Source organism: Poecile atricapillus, chromosome 1 (genome assembly GCF_030490865.1).
Source record: "Poecile atricapillus isolate bPoeAtr1 chromosome 1, bPoeAtr1.hap1, whole genome shotgun sequence".
In the NCBI taxonomy this organism is placed as follows: domain Eukaryota; kingdom Metazoa; phylum Chordata; class Aves; order Passeriformes; family Paridae; genus Poecile; species Poecile atricapillus.
Window position 1 is genome coordinate 1,292,193 of NC_081249.1, and position 17,996 is coordinate 1,310,188.

General features: G+C 49.3%; 1 protein-coding gene across 4 annotated transcripts in view; it reads right to left on the bottom strand.

The window, feature by feature from the left end:
- Positions 1 to 17,857, bottom strand: part of ITSN1 (intersectin 1) — a 96,246-nt gene extending 78,389 nt beyond the window's left edge. For all 4 annotated transcript variants that reach the window (XM_058843071.1, XM_058843063.1, XM_058843053.1 and 1 more), the window contains exon 1: positions 17,700 to 17,857. The gene's annotated coding sequence lies outside the window, so the exon portion shown is untranslated. The remainder of the gene's footprint in view (positions 1 to 17,699) is intronic.
- Positions 17,858 to 17,996: the final 139 nt, after the last annotated feature.

Here is a 17,996-nt window from a genome sequence, read left to right on the forward strand (position 1 = left end):
TTCAAATGACAAAAAAAAAATTGGGTAAGGCCACGTGCCAAGCTTTCTTCCCAGATGACAATTGTGTTTTCCCATCAACTTCACATAAACAGATTCCTGCATCTCAAGTGGAAAAAATTCAACCCTTGGCTGGGGTAAAGGAATCAATGAATGTTTTGGGGTGGAAGGGATCCTAAAGCTCATCCCATTGTACCTGGGCAGGGACACCTCCCACTGTCCCAGCTGCTCCCAATGTCCAGCCTGGCCTTGGGCACTGCCAGGGATCCAGGGGCAGCCCCAGCTGCTCTGGGCACCTGTGCCAGCCCCTGCCCACCCTCACACAGAAGGATTTCTCCCCAGAATCTCATCCAACCCTGCTCTCTTCTAATGTTGAGATACAAGGTCAGGGATAATCCTGCTGGATTCATTACCAGTGGTAATGACAAGTTCAGACACAGCAAATAAATGAGCAGAAAAGACACAAAACAAGGGAAGACTTTCCATGTATTTACTTCACTAGACTTGAGGGGTGAGGATTTATGGAACGAGATTTCCCCAGAGCAAACAGAGTGAGGTTCAGGTTTGTCTCTACACAAAGCTACAGGTCAAGGCAAGAGTTTGAAGAGCCAGATTTCAGCTCCAGCTCTGCCCCACAGCAGCATCACTGAACCACTGAGGGAGCAACAGGATCACTCCAAGTGACCCCAAGTTCCAGCTACTCCACATTTCTGCCAAGGGCTGGGAATCATTTCAGGCCACGCAGGAGAGAACAAGGATATGCACACAAAGCCAAGAACTCCAAGGAAGAATCTAGATATGGAAGACAGGGTTTTGAGGTTTTTTTAAGATTCATATATCAAACAGTTAGGGAAGAGATGCTCAACCTCACTGCAGAATTACATGGAGCTGCTCTGAAGGATGCAGGTTGTGGGGGAGGCACCACATGCACAGGCATTTTCCATGCTGCCTCTAGAAAACTTTGTTATGGTCCTTCTCTAAATGACCCAGGAAGTCTGGACAGTTAATAACATTGCAAAGAGTAATTTTCCTGTCCTGAAATGCTTTAATATGTCTTTCCAGGATAAAAATTCCTTTCCTGCAAGAGGATAAGAACATTAAGGCTGTTGTTAGTGCTAATGGTTTATTTACTGTAAGTCACAAATTTGTGGCATGGGAAGGTTTGTTTACTGTAGCTCACAAATTTCTCCCCTGTGGTACTTCAAAAGTCGACTGGTTTGCAATTCCCTGTAATCAGGAAAATTTGCTACAAGGCTGTGGGGCAGCCTTGGACTGGGAAAAAAATCCAGTTGCAAAATTATAACATGATGCTGATTTCCCAACATAATAGATGTAAAAAATTTTTCAAGTTTGATTCAAGAAGAAAGCCAAGGCAGCTGTGAAAACAAACCTCCTCCTTAAAACCCTCACATTTGCAAGTTTTTAACATGCTGACTGATAATCAGTGCCCAAGTACACCCACAAATTGCTCTCCTGGGAAGTCACAGCCTGATCCTCGCCCAGTGTGGCTGTGCGCTGGTTCCTACAGAGCCACCCTGAACTCTGCATCCTCAAGAGAGAATCCCAGGATCCTGGTGCTGGAAAAGCCCTCCCAGCCCATGGAGTCCCAGCTGTGCCCGATGCCCACCTTGTCCCCAGGGCAGAGCCCTGAGTGCCACGTCCAGCCCTTCCTTGGGCACCTCCAGGGATGGGCACTGCAAAGCTCCCTGGGCAGCCCCTGCCAAGGCCTGAGCTCCCTTTCCATGGGCAAATTCCTGCTGCTGTCCACCCTGAGCCTCCCCTGGCCCAGCCTGAGGCCTGAGCTCTCCTCCTGTCCCTGTTCCCTGGCAGCAGAGCCCGACCCCCCCGGCTGTCCCCTCCTGCCAGGGACTTGTGCAGAGCCACAAGGGCCCCCTGAGCCTCCTTTGCTCCAGGCTGAGCCCCTTTCCCAGCTCCCTCAGCCCCTCCTGGGGCTCCAGACCCTTCCCAGCTCCGTTCCCTGCCCTGGACACGCTCCAGCCCCTCCAGGGCTCTCCTGCACCAGCCACAACTGGAGCCAGCCCTGGAGGGGCCTCTCAGAGCCAGCACAGAGGGACAATCCCTGCCCTGCTCCTGCTGGACACGCTGGGGCTGATCCAAGCCAGGATGTTTCCTCAGCAAAGGCAAGGAGAGAAAAAAGGTAAGTGAAGAAACATGGTAAGGAGAAGTCAGGGAGAAGAGGGCCAAGGAATGATGAAGAGCAGGAAGGGCAGGAGAGAGCAACTCTGTGGTATAAACACAACTCATCCCTTTCCCCCTTCCAACTCCCACAGCTCTTACAGCCCTCCAGCCAAACCTCCCAAAGACTGAGCTTTCCAAGGTTCACACCTCTGGGCAGAGATGAAACCTGCTCAGGAGACAGTGCTACACCCACCACAGAGCAATGATCTGAAGACACAAGTTTCCTTTAGGGTCTGACTTGCCTTAACAGCAGCTTTGAGAGAACCTTTTCCTGATCTCGAGCCCAGACCTCCCTGAGACAGCTCGAGCTGCTCCCTCAGGTCCTGTCCCTGCTCACAGGGAGCAGAGATCAGTGCTTGACAATGACAGATATGAAATTTTGTACAATTTATAGCACAGGAGGAACAAGTTGCACAACTCACAGCTCATACTTGTGGATTAAATCCAACAATCTCAATTCATCCAGGTGATTTCAGAAGCTACTGTCACTTTGAAGGAGCCGTCACCCCTGACTGTGGATCAGAATTCCTTTATTTCTCCATCTGGCTTGTTAAAAATAGGGATAATTTGCCTTGGCAGCAGTCTTGTGACTCCAACAGGAGATGGCTCGAGGGCCACTTGCTGCAGCAGCAAGCCCAGTCCCCAGCAGGGCGTGGGGCCAGCTGGGGACGCAGCGTGAGGAGCAGAGGCTCTCCCAACTGGCACTGCAGTCAGCTCAGCTCCACTCCAGCACAGCATTCTCTGCGAGCTGGCAACTGCCAACATCTCCAAAATCAACTCTGCTTGCTAAAAATACATTTCTGGTTATTTACCTTCAGAGCTGAGACCTCAAAATGAAAACTGGCATTCTAATGATGAATCCACAGCTTCATCAATCATTACCTTCCGAAACAACAAGCAAGAATTTATGGCAGTCACTTGGCTGCAGAAGTGTAACCTAAAGATATTTTACAGGAAAAATAAAGTTGTCAATATTTCAACTATTTAAAACCACCCTATACCAAAGCACTTACAATCAAACCCACATTGGTCAAAAAAGCCTTTCTCAAAATCAGCAGTGAAGTTGTCAATTCTCCTGAAAAATACCACAGGCATTTACTGGTGCTTGAAGTAAAGAGAAAACCCAAAATGAACTTGCTGAGGTGAAGAGTTGGCTACTTGCAGAGGAAGGAATCTGAACTTTTGCCACAAAATTAACTTGTCCACCTTTGGGGAAAGAAAAGGGTAGTAACACTCAACCACCACTGACACCAGGAAAATGAATACATAGAACCAGAGAACGGTTTGGAAAGGACCTAAAGCTCCCAGCCCCAATGTCCAGCCTGGCCGTGGGCACTGCCAGGGATCCAGGGGCAGCCCCAGCTGCTCTGGCAATTCCATCCCAGCCCCTGCCCACCCTGCCAGGGAACAATTCCTGCCCAAGATCCCAAGATCCAGCCCTGCCCTCTGCCACTGGCAGCCATTCCCTGGCTCCTGGCAATTCCTGCAGCCCTTGGCAATTGTCTCTCTCCAGCTTTCCTGGGGCTCCTTCAGGCCCTGCAAGGCCACCCTGAGCTCAGCCCAAAGCTTCTCCTGGCCAGGCTGAACAATGGCAGCTGTGCCAGCCTTTCCTGCCAGCAGAGCTGCTCCATCCCTCTGCTCATCCTGGAGCCTCCTCTGGGCTCTCTCCAGCAGCTCCAGCTGCTCCCTGGGCTGGGCCCCAGGGCTGGGGCAGCTCTGCAGGTGGGGTCTCACCTCAGGGGGCTCAGGGCACAATCCCAATCCCTTTCCTGCTGCCCATGCTGGGGCAGGCCCAGCTCTCCCAGGGCTGCTCCATCCATCTGCTCATCCCAGCCTGGATTGATCCCAGGGGTTGCCCCAACCCGAGTGCAGCACTCTGTACTTTCCTAATGCAGAACCAACAGAGGCACTGAACGTGCCAAGGATGATCTGCAGCATTTTTCTGGTGATATGTTCAGTTCCCAAGCTGTGACCAGCCAGATCAGGCCCTATGGAGCACTTATTACATCAAATCCACTTTGCTTTCTCACAGAAATGAATAATTAAGTACCTGTAGAGATAAAACTACATGAACATGCCTCAGTTCTCATCTGATTAAATGCTGCTGCTGACAGTTTGAGAAGCCAAGCACTCAGCACTCCAAATGTTCAGCTGGACTGGTGCAGCTTTCAAGAAGGAAACCCCAAATTACACAAGAAAAAAAAAAATCCAGTAAAAAAATAAAAGCCACTTCCTACGTTTAAAGGAGAAAACAGCAGCAGCAAATAATCCTCAATTAAGTCCCCCAGCAAGAGATGCCCTTACACTCTACATTGAAGAGGCCATTTACTCATACACTTCCCTTTTTATTTGTAGTTCTCCAGCAAACATTATCCATGACAACTTTCAAGCTACAGGAGCTCTATAAGGCAACAGCTCATGGCTTCCAACCCTGCTGAAGAATCTTACTAATTATTTCACCTCTCAGTATTGAAATGAGGACAAATGAAGGAATAACACAACTATCAGGGCATATGTTTGTCCATGGCTCTTTTAATCATTGCTTGGACAGCTGAGAATTGGAATGCTTGAAGAGTAGGAATAAAGGGAAAAAAAAACCCCAAGCAGCACCTCCTGTTCCTTCAAGACATGAACAAAAGAATTTTGAATTGGGCCCAGCAGAAAAATCAACATCTTCCAATCCTGAGATCATTCCCTCAGCCTCCTGAAAGCTTCCTGTTTAAAAGTCCCAAATGAGGGCTTGCAGGGGCCTCCCAAAGCCTGGTTGCCAGCAGCCAGGACGGTGTCAGAGCACTGTTAAAATCCTCCAGGAACTGGAGGTACCAAGTGGCAGAATCAGGTGGGAATGAGGCAAAGAAACTGGGGAGGAAATGCAACACCTTGGGACAACGTGCACTAGAACCTGTCAGGGAACACTGGGGACATACCTAACAACCACCATGGGAATGGGAAGCAAAACTTCCTGAAACACAGATTGGCATGGCAGAGCTGAAGCCAGAAATCCCAGAATCCCTGATGGTTTGGGTTGGGAAGGACCTTAAAGCTCATCCCATCCCACCCCTGCCATGGCAGGGACACCTCCCACTGTCCCAGGAGCTCCCAATGTCCAGCCTGGCCTTGGGCACTGCCAGGGATCCAGGGGCAGCCCCAGCTGCTCTGGGCACCCTGGGCCAGTAGCCCAAACCAAGCTACACAGAGTTTTGTGTTTTGCTCACTTACTGCAAAATTTGGCGAATCTTCTGTGAGTCTTTCTTTGAAATTCATTTCATTGCTGACAGTTCAGGAAGCTGTCAGACCACTTCTAAATAAAACATGCAGAATATTGAGACACATCCAAACACACCTGCCTGAACAGGCAAACACCACATGTGGCTTCCCCCAAACCCTGGAGAGAACATTCCTAATAAATCCTGCAGGGATACAGGATGAAGGGCATGAAGCATCCTGCCCACGCTGTTTCAGGCTGGTTTCCCCAAATACTAAAAAAGTTTTCATCAGATAGGTAAAAGCTTTAGGTTTGATATTCCAGGGGGCTGCACATGGGAATTCAATGGAGCCCTGGAAAACATTCTGTGTGCAGAAGAATCGATCTGCTTTGGAGAAGAGCAGCTACAGAGTATCAAGCCCCAGTAACACACAGAAATCATGTGTGAATTAAGCATTAGGGGAAAAACAAAAAAAAAAAAAAACAAAACACAAAGAAAAAATCAACAAAAAGCCTGAGGGGGAATCATAGATGTTTCAAACAGGATCTCACAGTTGCAAGTGAGATTTAATTTGGTTTCAATGCTAAGTTCAGTGTTTGAGACCCATAACAAACTCAGACAAACTTCATTTTTTAAATGCTTCTCCCTAGACTGGACAGACTGAACAGATACACAGATCTAAGGGGAAAAAAAAAAATGAGCCATAACATTAAAATGTAACAGCCTGGCCAAAAATATGAGTAACCAGATCCACAGTGCCAGAGGTCAGAGATCCACCAGCACTGCTCCTGCCAGCCATTGAAAACCAGGAATAAAGGAGTCCTGCAAGGAGGCACTAAGCCAGCACCATCCCCAGGGACAAAGAACTTCACACATTTTTTCAGCTACCTTGCCAATAACTTCTCCACTGTATCCAACACTAACCACTGAATCAGGAAGGAATATAATGATTCTATAGCAACCAGCTGTGGAGATATTTTTCAAACGGAACAAACTGGATACAAATGCCAAATACACTCCCAACAAATTTAGTCTATTCCTAGTGGGAGGAGAAAACTCTGTTCACTGCTGTGATCCAAAACACAGTGTAAATCTCAGTTCTGCACAGAACTCAGGCAGTTTAAAATAAATCTGATAACCAGGAGCAGATAAACAGACACCCAGGTGTGCACCTTTTGTTACTCTGCCAGAACATCACTCCAGCAGCCTCTCTCCTCTGGAGCAGCATTTCCATGAGACTTTTCCACACTGGTTGCACTTCCCCCACCAAAAGGCCAACTTTCCTAATATTTCCATGTCCCTTGGAAGAGTTTATCAGGGAATCTTCTGGGGAGGTGAAGCAGTTACACAACACATCAGTCCTACAGTGGCACCTGCACATGAATCACAGCAAGAGAGCCCTGGAGGGGCTGGAGCGTGTCCAGGGCAGGGAACGGAGCTGGGAAGGGTCTGGAGCCCCAGGAGGGGCTGAGGGAGCTGGGAAAGGGGCTGGAGAATTCCTGAGGGAGCTGGGAAGGGTCTGGAGCCCCAGGAGGGGCTGAGGGAGCTGGGAAAGGGGCTCAGCCTGGAGCAAAGGAGGCTCAGGGGGCCCTTGTGGCTCTGCACAAGTCCCTGGCAGGAGGGGACAGCCGGGGGGGTCGGGCTCTGCTGCCAGGGAACAGGGACAGGAGGAGAGCTCAGGCCTCAGGCTGGGCCAGGGGAGGCTCAGGGTGGACAGCAGCAGGAATTTGCCCATGGAAAGGGAGCTCAGGCCTTGGCAGGGGCTGCCCAGGGAGCTTTGCAGTGCCCATCCCTGGAGGTGCCCAAGGAAGGGCTGGACGTGGCACTCAGGGCTCTGCCCTGGGGACAAGGTGGGCATCGGGCACAGCTGGGACTCCATGGGCTGGGAGGGCTTTTCCAGCCCCTGGGATCCTGGGATTCTTTAATCTGGGTTCTGTAAACTCTCAGAACAATGCAGTGATCTGGCTGACCCCATGTTTAGATGAAGCCACTCCTGCTCTAGGTTTCCTGGTGTGCAGAACCATAAGAAGATCCAACCTCCTTGCTGTAGCCCAACAAGCACCTCAGCTGAAGCTCTTTTCTCAGCAGAACAAGAATGAGACACCCTGAGAATTCATGTGTGTGCTCTCCCCTAGCTCAAATACAAAAGAGAAAACCTCAAGGTAACTTGTAAAAATAAGGAAAATCAATCCTAATATTAGGTTCATGTACATCAGCCCAAGTGCACATCCTCAGAATGCTTATTTTAGAAGTCTATAAATCAAAAGAAAGGTGGAAACCACCTAACTAGGTAACAGCTCTGCTTCCTTCTATCACAACAAGGCTTTGTTTCTATTTAAATCTTCATAGAATAAAGTTTTTAATCTTTAATGAGAGACAAAGCCAATCTAATGCAAGATAGAATTATTGGTAGAATGTATTCACCTGGTTTCATAATACCGTACAGGGATAACAACAGAACTCAACAGGTAAATAAATGTTTGAAATCACAGGATGGTTTGGGTTGAAAGGGACCTTAAAGCTCATTCACTTTGCCAGGCTGCTCCCAGCCCCAATGTCCGGCCTGGCCTTGGGCACTGCCAGGGATCCAGGGGCAGCCCCAGCTGCTCTGGCAATTCCATCCCAGCCCCTGCCCACCCTGCCAGGGAACAATTCCTGCCCAAGATCCCATTCCCCTTTGTCCTGTCACTCCATGCCCCTGCAGGGACTGCAAAATGCCTCAGCTGAGATGGATTCCATTTCTCTCCTTTGGTCAGTCCTGCTCACCTGGTGTTTTCCCATCTCTCCTCCCCAGCTGCAGGGCCTGGCTCCTCGTGGGGATCTCAGCTCCTTCACAAAACTCCTGGAGAACTGGCACAGGGTGCCCAGAGCAGCTGGGGCTGCCCCTGGATCTCTGGCAGTGCCCAAGGCCAGGCTGGACATTGGGAGCAGCTGGGACAGTGGGAGATGTCCCTGCCATGGCAGCCGTGGCTCTGGGTGGGCTTTAAAGTCCCTCCCAACCCATTCAGGGATTGCCAGAAAAGCCCCTGGTAAAGCCCCTGGTACAGAACCAGACACTGCTGGTTTCACATTAAACTCATTTGTCAGAGCAAATCCAGCCAGAGAAGCTGCATCCTGCTGTATCCAGGCCACCTGCAACCTTCCACCCTTTTCTAGCCCTTGCATTTACTGCCTTTCCAAACCTCTCCAGCTAAAAGGTACCTCAGATGGAGAGAAATTGCTCACAAGGGTCTCTGAGAAGGACTCAGGGAACTTTTGTTTAATAAGAAATTATTTCCTTTTTTTTTGTTTCTCCCTTCTGAAGCTGGGAAAGGATGGTAAAGCACAATAAACCTGCCCACAAAAGGAAATGAAGTGTCACCAGAATTTCAGTGCTCGAGTTTCCTGAGTCTCATTTCAGTGCACAAAGCTGGACTGAGTCAGCATTTTTCATTCATAACACTGGCAGGATTTTCAAGAGGGTGTTTTAAACACGAGGACTCAATTTCTGTTGCTGGTTAGAACCTCCCAAGCAGAATGTCTCATTTTAACATAACAATTGGAGAGATTCAGCACGATTATATTCCCTGCATGCATGTAGTTGCTGCCCTGCCCCAGCTAGATTGTGCTTTGCTATCCCTAACAAACCCCAGGTGGTTTAATCCAGGATTGTATTAAAGTAATCCAGGGAAAGCCGGAACTTGGCATTACCATAACAGATTCTAGAAACTCTAGGAAAGCAACTCCAGCAGGATAGCCTGATTTCCTTGGAGCTACAGAATAACATTTTCCTGGTTGAAGCACATAGAGAGCAAGAAAAAATGCAACATTATTTCTCCTGCTTAGTGTGATCCCTGATTGCAGCAACTTTATCATCCATCAAAAGATCCTCCCTGCCTCTTACTTCCACCGAAGTCCTTAAAACCCCTCAAAACACAATGGGCACAAGGATTATTATTCAGCCATCAGCAGAGCCCACCCAGCACCCAGTGCAGCTGAACAGAGAGCAGCCTGTGAGGCTGAGGTTCCAGCTAACATGTCATCCCTGGAACACGCTCAGCTCCGCGAGCCAAGCACCAGCACGAGCCAAGGAGCTGAAAGGTCAGAGCTCCAGTTCTTACCCTGCCTCCAAGCAAGTGGGGAGCACAGCAAGGAAAAAGCAATCCCACATATCCCTTACTCTTTTCAGTCCTGCAGTTCTCCTCCTCTCTCAGCAAAGTCTGTCACAAGAGACAGGCTGGAGCAGAGTGAAACCAGCTCAGATGCCAACATTTTGCCTGCAAAATTCTGAATTCTCCAGTTGAAACCTCAAGAGTTTGGCTGCAGCTTGACCAACAAGAACAGCACAAATCAGCACTAGAAAGAGCTGCCCTGGGAGCTTTGCAGTGCCCATCCCTGGAGGTGCCCAAGGAAGGGCTGGACGTGGCACTCAGGGCTCTGCCCTGGGGACAAGGTGGGCATCGGGCACAGCTGGGACTCCATGGGCTGGGAGGGCTTTTCCAGCCTCAGGGATCCTGGGATTCTGTGAAATGGTCATGCCTAAAGGCTCAGAGATCCCATCACATTTTGCAGTACAAAGACAGTATTCAAAAGTGTGATTAACAGCAAACTTCGCCAGATTTCCTAAAATCACAGAATCCCAGAATGTCCTGAGCTGGAGGGACCCCCAGGGATCCCCCAGTGCCCCCCTGCCCTGCCCAGACCCCCCAACAAGCCCAGCCTGGGCATCCCTGGATGCTCCTGGAGCTCTGGCAGCCTCGGGGCCGTGCCCATTCCCTGGGGAGCCTGGGCAGTGCCAGCAGCCTCTGGGGAAAGAAGAGCCTTGCCCTAAAAGCCAACCTAAATCCCTGCTGGGCCAGCTGCAGCCGCTCCCTGCTGCTGTCCCAGATCACCAGAGAGAAGAACAGGAATGGGCACCACATGTTCATGGAGTGCTGCAGGGACAAGAGAGGCACTCAGGGGGTTGCTTTTAAGTTCTAAAACTCTTTGGGTTAAATATCCCCAGTAGTTAATACAGATTAAGCTATTTTTTGAGCCATACAATAGCATTTGTCAGCAGTTCAGAGCAACGTTGAGAGCACTTGACTGTAAAGGATGCAGCTTTTTCCCTCCTCACAAAGCAAAATTGTTCTGCTTGCATCATCTGCAGACAGCACGAGTTCGAAGCAATGCCCTCAGATTTAGATGCTGAGTTGAAAGAGCAGCACCAAACAATCCATGCCAGACAATCCTGCCAGACTGCAGCTGGAGAACTTCCTATTCCTGTGTCACAAGAGCTTTCCAGTCACCGCGCAGAGCTCTGGGATTTACGGGTCATCCTTAACTTCTGACTCTGCAAAAATGATGACTAAACAACCTAAAAAAAGCACAGAACTGGTAAAGTGAAAATGCTGCACAAGTTTCAGCTCCATTCAGATTACTCTGATAACAGCTGTGATAAGGAAGCACATTCTGAGCATGGGTAACACCTTTCAGCAGGTTGGGGTCAGAGACCAGGAAGCACCAAATGTGAGGATCCACCTGGTTCAGTCCCACATTAATTAAGGAACTCCTCTCCACAAGCCCAACGTCCCCTTTTGTCCCACCAAAGGCATCTGAAGGGCTCTGGGCCCATGGGATTTCCAACCCAATGGAACCAGGGATCCCTGAGCACAGCCAGCTGGAGCTGGTCAGTAATGCCTCCACAGCATCGAGCGCTACACCACCCAAAAAACAAACTGCATTTGCCTTCTGGCCATGTCATCATCATTTGACAACATTTCCTTGAAGCCACCTCATTTCTCAGCAAACTAGATTTCAGTCACATTTCTTAAAATCCATGCATTACGTTAAAGAGCAGGCTGCTGTTTGCTCTTTAATGAGCAGGTTATATTAGTGTGGTTTGAAGTAAAATGAGAATAGAACAGCAGAATATGCACAAGTTTCCAAGTTGGATAATGGCTGTTTCCAAACTTTGTCCTTAAACACTTCAAAAACCCACAACATCCTGCTGTGAGTCTCAGTATAGATGACCTTATGTGAAAACATATTTTAACACTTTTGCTTCAAGCTTTGTTCATGCTTTGAACTCTTCCTCTGAATAGAAATTTTACAAACCAGAATTTTAAAAAATACATCTATAAAAAAGACAACTATAAGGAGCAGTTGGAAAAGAATAGGGGAAAACCTTGTTACACATCTGCTTTTAAATTTACTTCCCTGAACACCTACAGTAACTTCATGCCACACTACTTTATTCCAACAAAAAAATCTGCCCTCTTCTCTTTGATGTTTATTCTGTTGTTTGCAATTCAAGCCCACAATGAAGAACAGAGGTGTTAGCAAGGAAGAAAATTTTTGAAGTATTTCAGATCTTTCTACAACCCAGTTCCAGTTCCAAAGTTTTCCTTGTTGGGATTGGCCCTTACAATCACCAACAGAACAAAACCCATGAACACAAAATACAAAGGGTAAGAGGGAGAGAACACCTGCCAGCCTTCAGATAATGCTGAAACTCAAGAGACCATTAAAATGAAGAAACACACATGCAGGACAAAAGAAAGAAAAAAAGAACAGGTAAGAATGGGGATGGTTGCAGTCAGGGAGCTGGGAAAGCAACCACAGGCACAGGCAGCAGCTGCAGCAAAGGTGCAGGGCAGAGAGCTGCCTCTAAAAAATCAAATTACACCAAATGTCCGTGCAAAACAGCCACCAGCCCCAGCCCTGAGTATCACAGCAGCCTGTCTGTCTGAGAGCCCCAGAGAACTGAGCTCATCCAGCTGGGGCTCACATGTGACTCAAAGGAAAATGTCAGGATTTTTGCTCAAGAAATTCAACCATTACATCATCCCATTTGGTACATGACCAGATTACTGGCATTTTATTACAAAACACAGCTCTCTAGTTGTCAGCTTTTATGATTCTCTGTAAGAATTAACTGTACTTCCCCAAAATACCCTGAAGATTTATGAAGTTATTAGAACTTGCACTGGGTAACTGAGCTCCTGGCTGCACCTCCTCACCAAAAGCACAGGAATCCTCACAGAATCTGTCCACACCTGAAGGCCACATGCAAAACTTACTTAAAAACCATTAAATATTGCATCCTGCAGTTCACAGGCCAGCCCATAACCTGGTGCCTGGGAATCTGAAATTGCAATGTAAATTAAAAAAATGTATTTTTACAGTTAGAATAAAAGGCTTTATCACCATGAAGGCATGATGATTAATATAGTTCTGCATTTAATTTGTGATTAACACAGAATTGGCTTGACTGTATCTTCAGTTTTCAGATCGGTCTTGTGAACACTTAAAAGCAGCAAGTTTCCAACACACAAGCAGAGGTGTTAAATTGTACCACAAGACAGAGATTGCCATCGAGAGAGCCCTCCCAAACTCCCCCTGACCTTCAGAAGCTGAATGTGCAGCTGCCTTTCTCCAGCCTCAGCTAGCTGGGCAGCTGAGGCTGTTCAGGCTGTACAGACACAGCTGAATTCCCTGCCCAGCAGCCAAGGTTGGATCTCCACAGTTCAGCTGGGAGGGCAAGGAACAAAAAGTCCGTGTGTGCTTGGCAGGAGGAGCATCAGGCCGAAAACAAGAGAGGCCTCTTCTCCTTCCCCCCAAGATGGGTGGGAGCTCTTCTGCAAACACACAACCAGACATCACTTAAACCTTTCTCTCATACACTGGTTCTAAGGACTCAGAGAGACCTAAAAGTGCTGTCAGAAAAGACAAAAAGTTCTTGTTTCCCCAAAGCAGCTCTGCCATGGGCACCCTCTGGGTGTCAGCAGCCCTGCAGGATTCCAGAGGGAGATTGGAAAACCTGGACTACCACTCCCAAAAGTACAGGATGGGTTGGGCTGGGAGGGACCTCAGAGCCCACCCAGAGCCAGCCCTGCCATGGCAGGGACACCTCCCACTGTCCCAGCTGCTCCCAATGTCCAGCCTGGCCTTGGGCACTGCCAGGGATCCAGGGGCAGCCCCAGCTGCTCTGGCAATTCCATCCCAGCCCCTGCCCACCCTGCCAGGGAACAATTCCTGCCCAAGATCCCAAGATCCAGCCCTGCCCTCTGCTAGTCTGGATTTTTTCACAGGAATATTTAACTGCAGTAAATATTTACAGTTCTGTATGGAAGTAGAGAAACCCATGTGCTCCAGAGAAGGTTCATTCTGAGTCCTGCAGAGAGGTGCCAACCATCCCAGCTGGCTGCAAGGGAAGCCTCCTTCAGGAATTACAGGTGTAAATCCAGGTGTTCTGTGTATTTTGAAAGTGTGTTAATAACTATTTCCTACAAACTGCATTTCTATGGAGCACATGAACCTTGAGATGATACAAAGCCAAACCCCTGTCCAGTCATTTACAGCCAATTAGTCATGCCCAGGGCTGGATCCTTCAAAGACATAGAGGGAGAGAATCCCCTTGGAAATCTGAAGGATCAAAACACGAAGGAAAACCTAAGCTTTTGAGAGAAAGGGTCTTCAGTGGAATTATTTTAATAGTGTCATTAGGGTTTGCTAAATCTACATTATTAGTAGCAGTATATTTCCCTGGAACATAGAATATACCATCAGGCCTGTGATTTTCCAGGATTGCCATCCCACAAAACCTTACTCTTACAAACCCATGGGATGGAGATGGGATGGAGAGGTCAGCTCTCACAACTGTGGGCACACACAGCCATGAGGGACAGTGCAGAGAAAGGGGATTGGAAAGTGCTGTGGAAGAGAAGCACAGCAGAGACTGAGGTTTCAGACACTCGTGATTATTTCACAATTCCAGACACGCATTTTACCACACAACTTATTGAAAAGCAGAGTTCACAGGGAAAAAATGTCCACTTGGACACTAATTCAATTACCTTAAAAACAACACATGAAAAAGTAAAATATAATATCCAACACATGTAACTGGTAAGAGAAAACCAAACCATGGATGTGCTATGTCAGTTAAGTTTTCTGTGTTTTGACTGATTGCAATGAAGGGAATGCTGTAAAAATGCACCTTTTGCATCAAAAATAGAATAATGTTTCTTCCTGGGAATGCCCAAGAATACCTCTCTTCACTCTTTCCCACTCAAAATTATTTAATTTCTATTAAATAGAAATTTTCTATTCTGGTCAAGAAGCTGATCCTCTGGAGGGGACAGACAATGCCCTGTTTGCATAGGAGAGATTAGTTTCTAATTACTACCAGTAATTAGTGCTTTCCTGCAGCTAAAGCTGGAATTTCTGTCAGGAACCTGACCACCTCCAGAGCTGCAGGGAGAGATTCATTCCAGACAGGTGGATCCACCAGACACCTCCATCAGTGCCCTCCCAAACCTCCCAGCTTATGGTTGTTGTATGAGGGCCTGGCAAATACTGTTATAAATCCTTCCATCTGCAATTAAAATCCCAACACGTGCCTGTAGTGTCAATGCCAGCCAAAAGTAACCAGTGCAATTGAGTGTATTGTTTTTAAATTATACAAAGTGCACTTTTAAAAGAGGGTAACTCCTTGTGCCACAGATCCCACAGAGGTTTTGGCACCTCACAGTGAGGTTTCCTGTGCACAAGTCATTCATCACCAGATCTCAGCCTGGACCCCATTTCTGATTGTCCACCACCCCCCCCCCAATTTCATGCTTGGCAAGTAAAAACAAAACCAAGTTGCTGTGGAGGGGGCATCCCAAGTTCAGCAGCTGTGTCCAACACAAGAGCAACGAGCACTCAAAGCTCCCAGCACACAACAGCAGTTGAGGCAGCCCTTGGGTTATTTTATGGTAAAAAGAAAGCAAAACCCCTCCCATCTCTTGGGCTCCAAGCAGGTCAACTCTGAGCAGCCCCCAGCTGAAACCAATCTGTGCCCCTCAAACCAATCTGCTGATGGTTCATTCTGCTCTGGTACTGCACACAGCACAGGGAAGTGTTCGTGGCTGCAACTCCTGATCCCAGAATCCCAGACTGGGACATTAAAGCTCATCCCATCCCAGCCCTGCCATGGCAGGGACACCTCCCACTGTCCCAGCTGCTCCCAATGTCCAGCCTGGCCTTGGGCACTGCCAGGGATCCAGGGGCAGCCCCAGCTGCTCTGGCAATTCCATCCCAGCCCCTGCCCACCCTGCCAGGGAATGGTTTCTTAGAGAAAACTTCCTCCCCACTGATCTCCCCATTCCTCAACCCATTGCTTGTATTTTCCCATAATTTTTTTCTTTATTCTTCTAGTCCTCTTTTTCCTGGTGTTATCCTACTAAAAGCTAAAATTACAATCCCTGATTACAGTACAAAAGACACACCATAAAAGGCTATAGAACGTCACGATTTAGAAATATTTCATTGCTAGATTCACATTCTTTCCTCAATCCAAATCCATCCTAATTGCACGATTAGAGGCATTAAGGAAAGGCCAAACAGCAGCGAGAGACAGAGTAAGCACTGCAGGTCATGGCTCTGAGACCCCAATTCTTACTTTATCCAAGAACCAGGACTTAAAGGAAAACTACCAAGCAAACACAGCTACTCTGCAAAGGATCTTTATGTGGAAAGAAAGACAGTGGGATATCAGAGAGGGAACACAGGAGCTGAAAGAATGGAGTGTGGTTTGTGAAGCAGCAAGCGCAGGGTGCAGCCCACTCAGCTCCGGGCAGCCTCAGACACTGGAGAAACTGTTCGGAAACCGCTCGTCTGCACGAAACATGACCCCTGTCAGGCTGCCAAAATCAGGGACAGCACTCCAGGGCTGAACACACAGGCTGGACTGCCTCAGCCTGCTGCGATTTACAGCGATGGCTGCACAGCCTGAGCTCTCAGCAAACAGAAAATGCAGCTGTTTTCTCTGCCTGTGCTTGGGATGCAGTCAGGATACCTGCTCAGCATCCACGGGCAGGTATCCCCCTCCCGCAGCTGGGAGTGGGCATGCACAGAGAGGCAAGACTCCTCCTCCCACACCTCAGACAGGGCTCTGCGGGTGCAGTGGGAAAATTTCAACAGAAAGAAGAATATTTGGTATCAATTCACTGGTATAAACTATCACAGAAATCATGCAATGTCCTGAGCTGGAAGGGATCCATCCAGTGCCCCCCTGCCCTGCCCAGACCCCCCAACAAGCCCAGCCTGGGCATCCCTGGATGCTCCTGGAGCTCTGGCAGCCTCGGGGCCGTGCCCATTCCCTGGGGAGCCTGGGCAGTGCCAGCAGCCTCTGGGGAAAGAAGAGCCTTGCCCTAAAAGCCAACCTAAATCCCTGCTGGGCCAGCTCCATCCTGGTCCTAAGGAACTCTCCTGTGTGAGAACATCACCAGGTCCTATACAGTAAGGGAAGCTACAGGTGACTACAACAAGAGGTAAAAGAAAGAAGGAAAGACCATGTGGAGTAACACTCACCAGAGCCATCACCTCCCAAAATACAGTTTACCTCTTTGATTTAAGAAAATGCATCCATCTGGGGCTTGACTCCAATATGCAATCAGTTAACATCCACAGCTAATGCCTTAAGTTTCTATTGCCATATAAGCACTAAACAAAAAGCACTTTGAAACTGGGCAGTGGGAAGAGGTAGAGGAGGTCAGGGTGTTTTTTGTTTTAACGAGGGCCACGCTATCCCACCTGGAATGCCAGCTGGTTTACAAATAGGAATTATTTACTAAACAATACTCTCTGATGAGCCATGGAAGTGTTTCCCCTTCGTGCAGCAGAGAAAGATAGAATTCACAGAAAATATTGCTTTCTACAGGCAAAGCCCATATTTCACCCCAAATAAAGCAGCAGCTGAACCAGAACAAAAGATATCCACAGGGAATATCATCCACAACCTTGTCTGCTCATCCGAGGCAGAGGCACACACAGGGACACAACCCCATCCATGGAGCGGCTTCCTTTTCCTGACACCCCGACAATATTCCCTCGTTCCCCTGGTGCCCTTTGCCAAGCCGTAAGGGACGGCACTCCCAAGGGATGGCGTTCCTGAGGAATGGCAATCCCAAGGGAGGGCACTCCTCAGGGATGGCATTCCTAGTGAATGGCTCTCCTCATTTCCCTCGCTCAGGGCGCAGCGGGTGCGGGGAGCAGCGGCCGGAGGCAGCGGGACCAAGGTGATTTAAGCTGCAGAATCCCCGCGGCGGTACCGCCACACGCTCTGCTAACAGGAGCAGGACAAGGCAGCCGGCCCCCAGCAAGGGGCGCAGCATCACTCACCGCCCGCCCTGGCTACCGAGGGAGGCGAGGAGGAAGACCCCGGGCCCTGGCACCGCGACACACCCGGGCACCGTGAGGGGCTGAGGCGGCGCTGCCCCCCCGCCGGCCTGGGCTGAACCGCCGCCGCTCGCAGCCCGCGCCCCCCGCTGCCCCCGTCTCTCCGGGCCGTACCTCATGTCTGTGCGGGCCCTACTCACAGCCCCGGCCGCGGCCAGGGGACCGAGGGGCCGGAGGGGCCGGAGCGGCGCCCGCAGCCGCCTCCGCCGGACGCGCCATCGCCGCCCTCGCCCCGTCTGAGGGGAGGGGGGAGGAGCCCCTCGCGGCCGCCGTACTGACGCGCGGCCGCTGCCCCCGTGTGACGGGCAGGGAACGCCACCAATCAGAACCCACAAAAGAGCCAGAGCCCCGCCCCTTCCAGCCAATCAGAGAGCTGACAGCCCCGCACTGACGTGCGAGCTCCACCCGCTC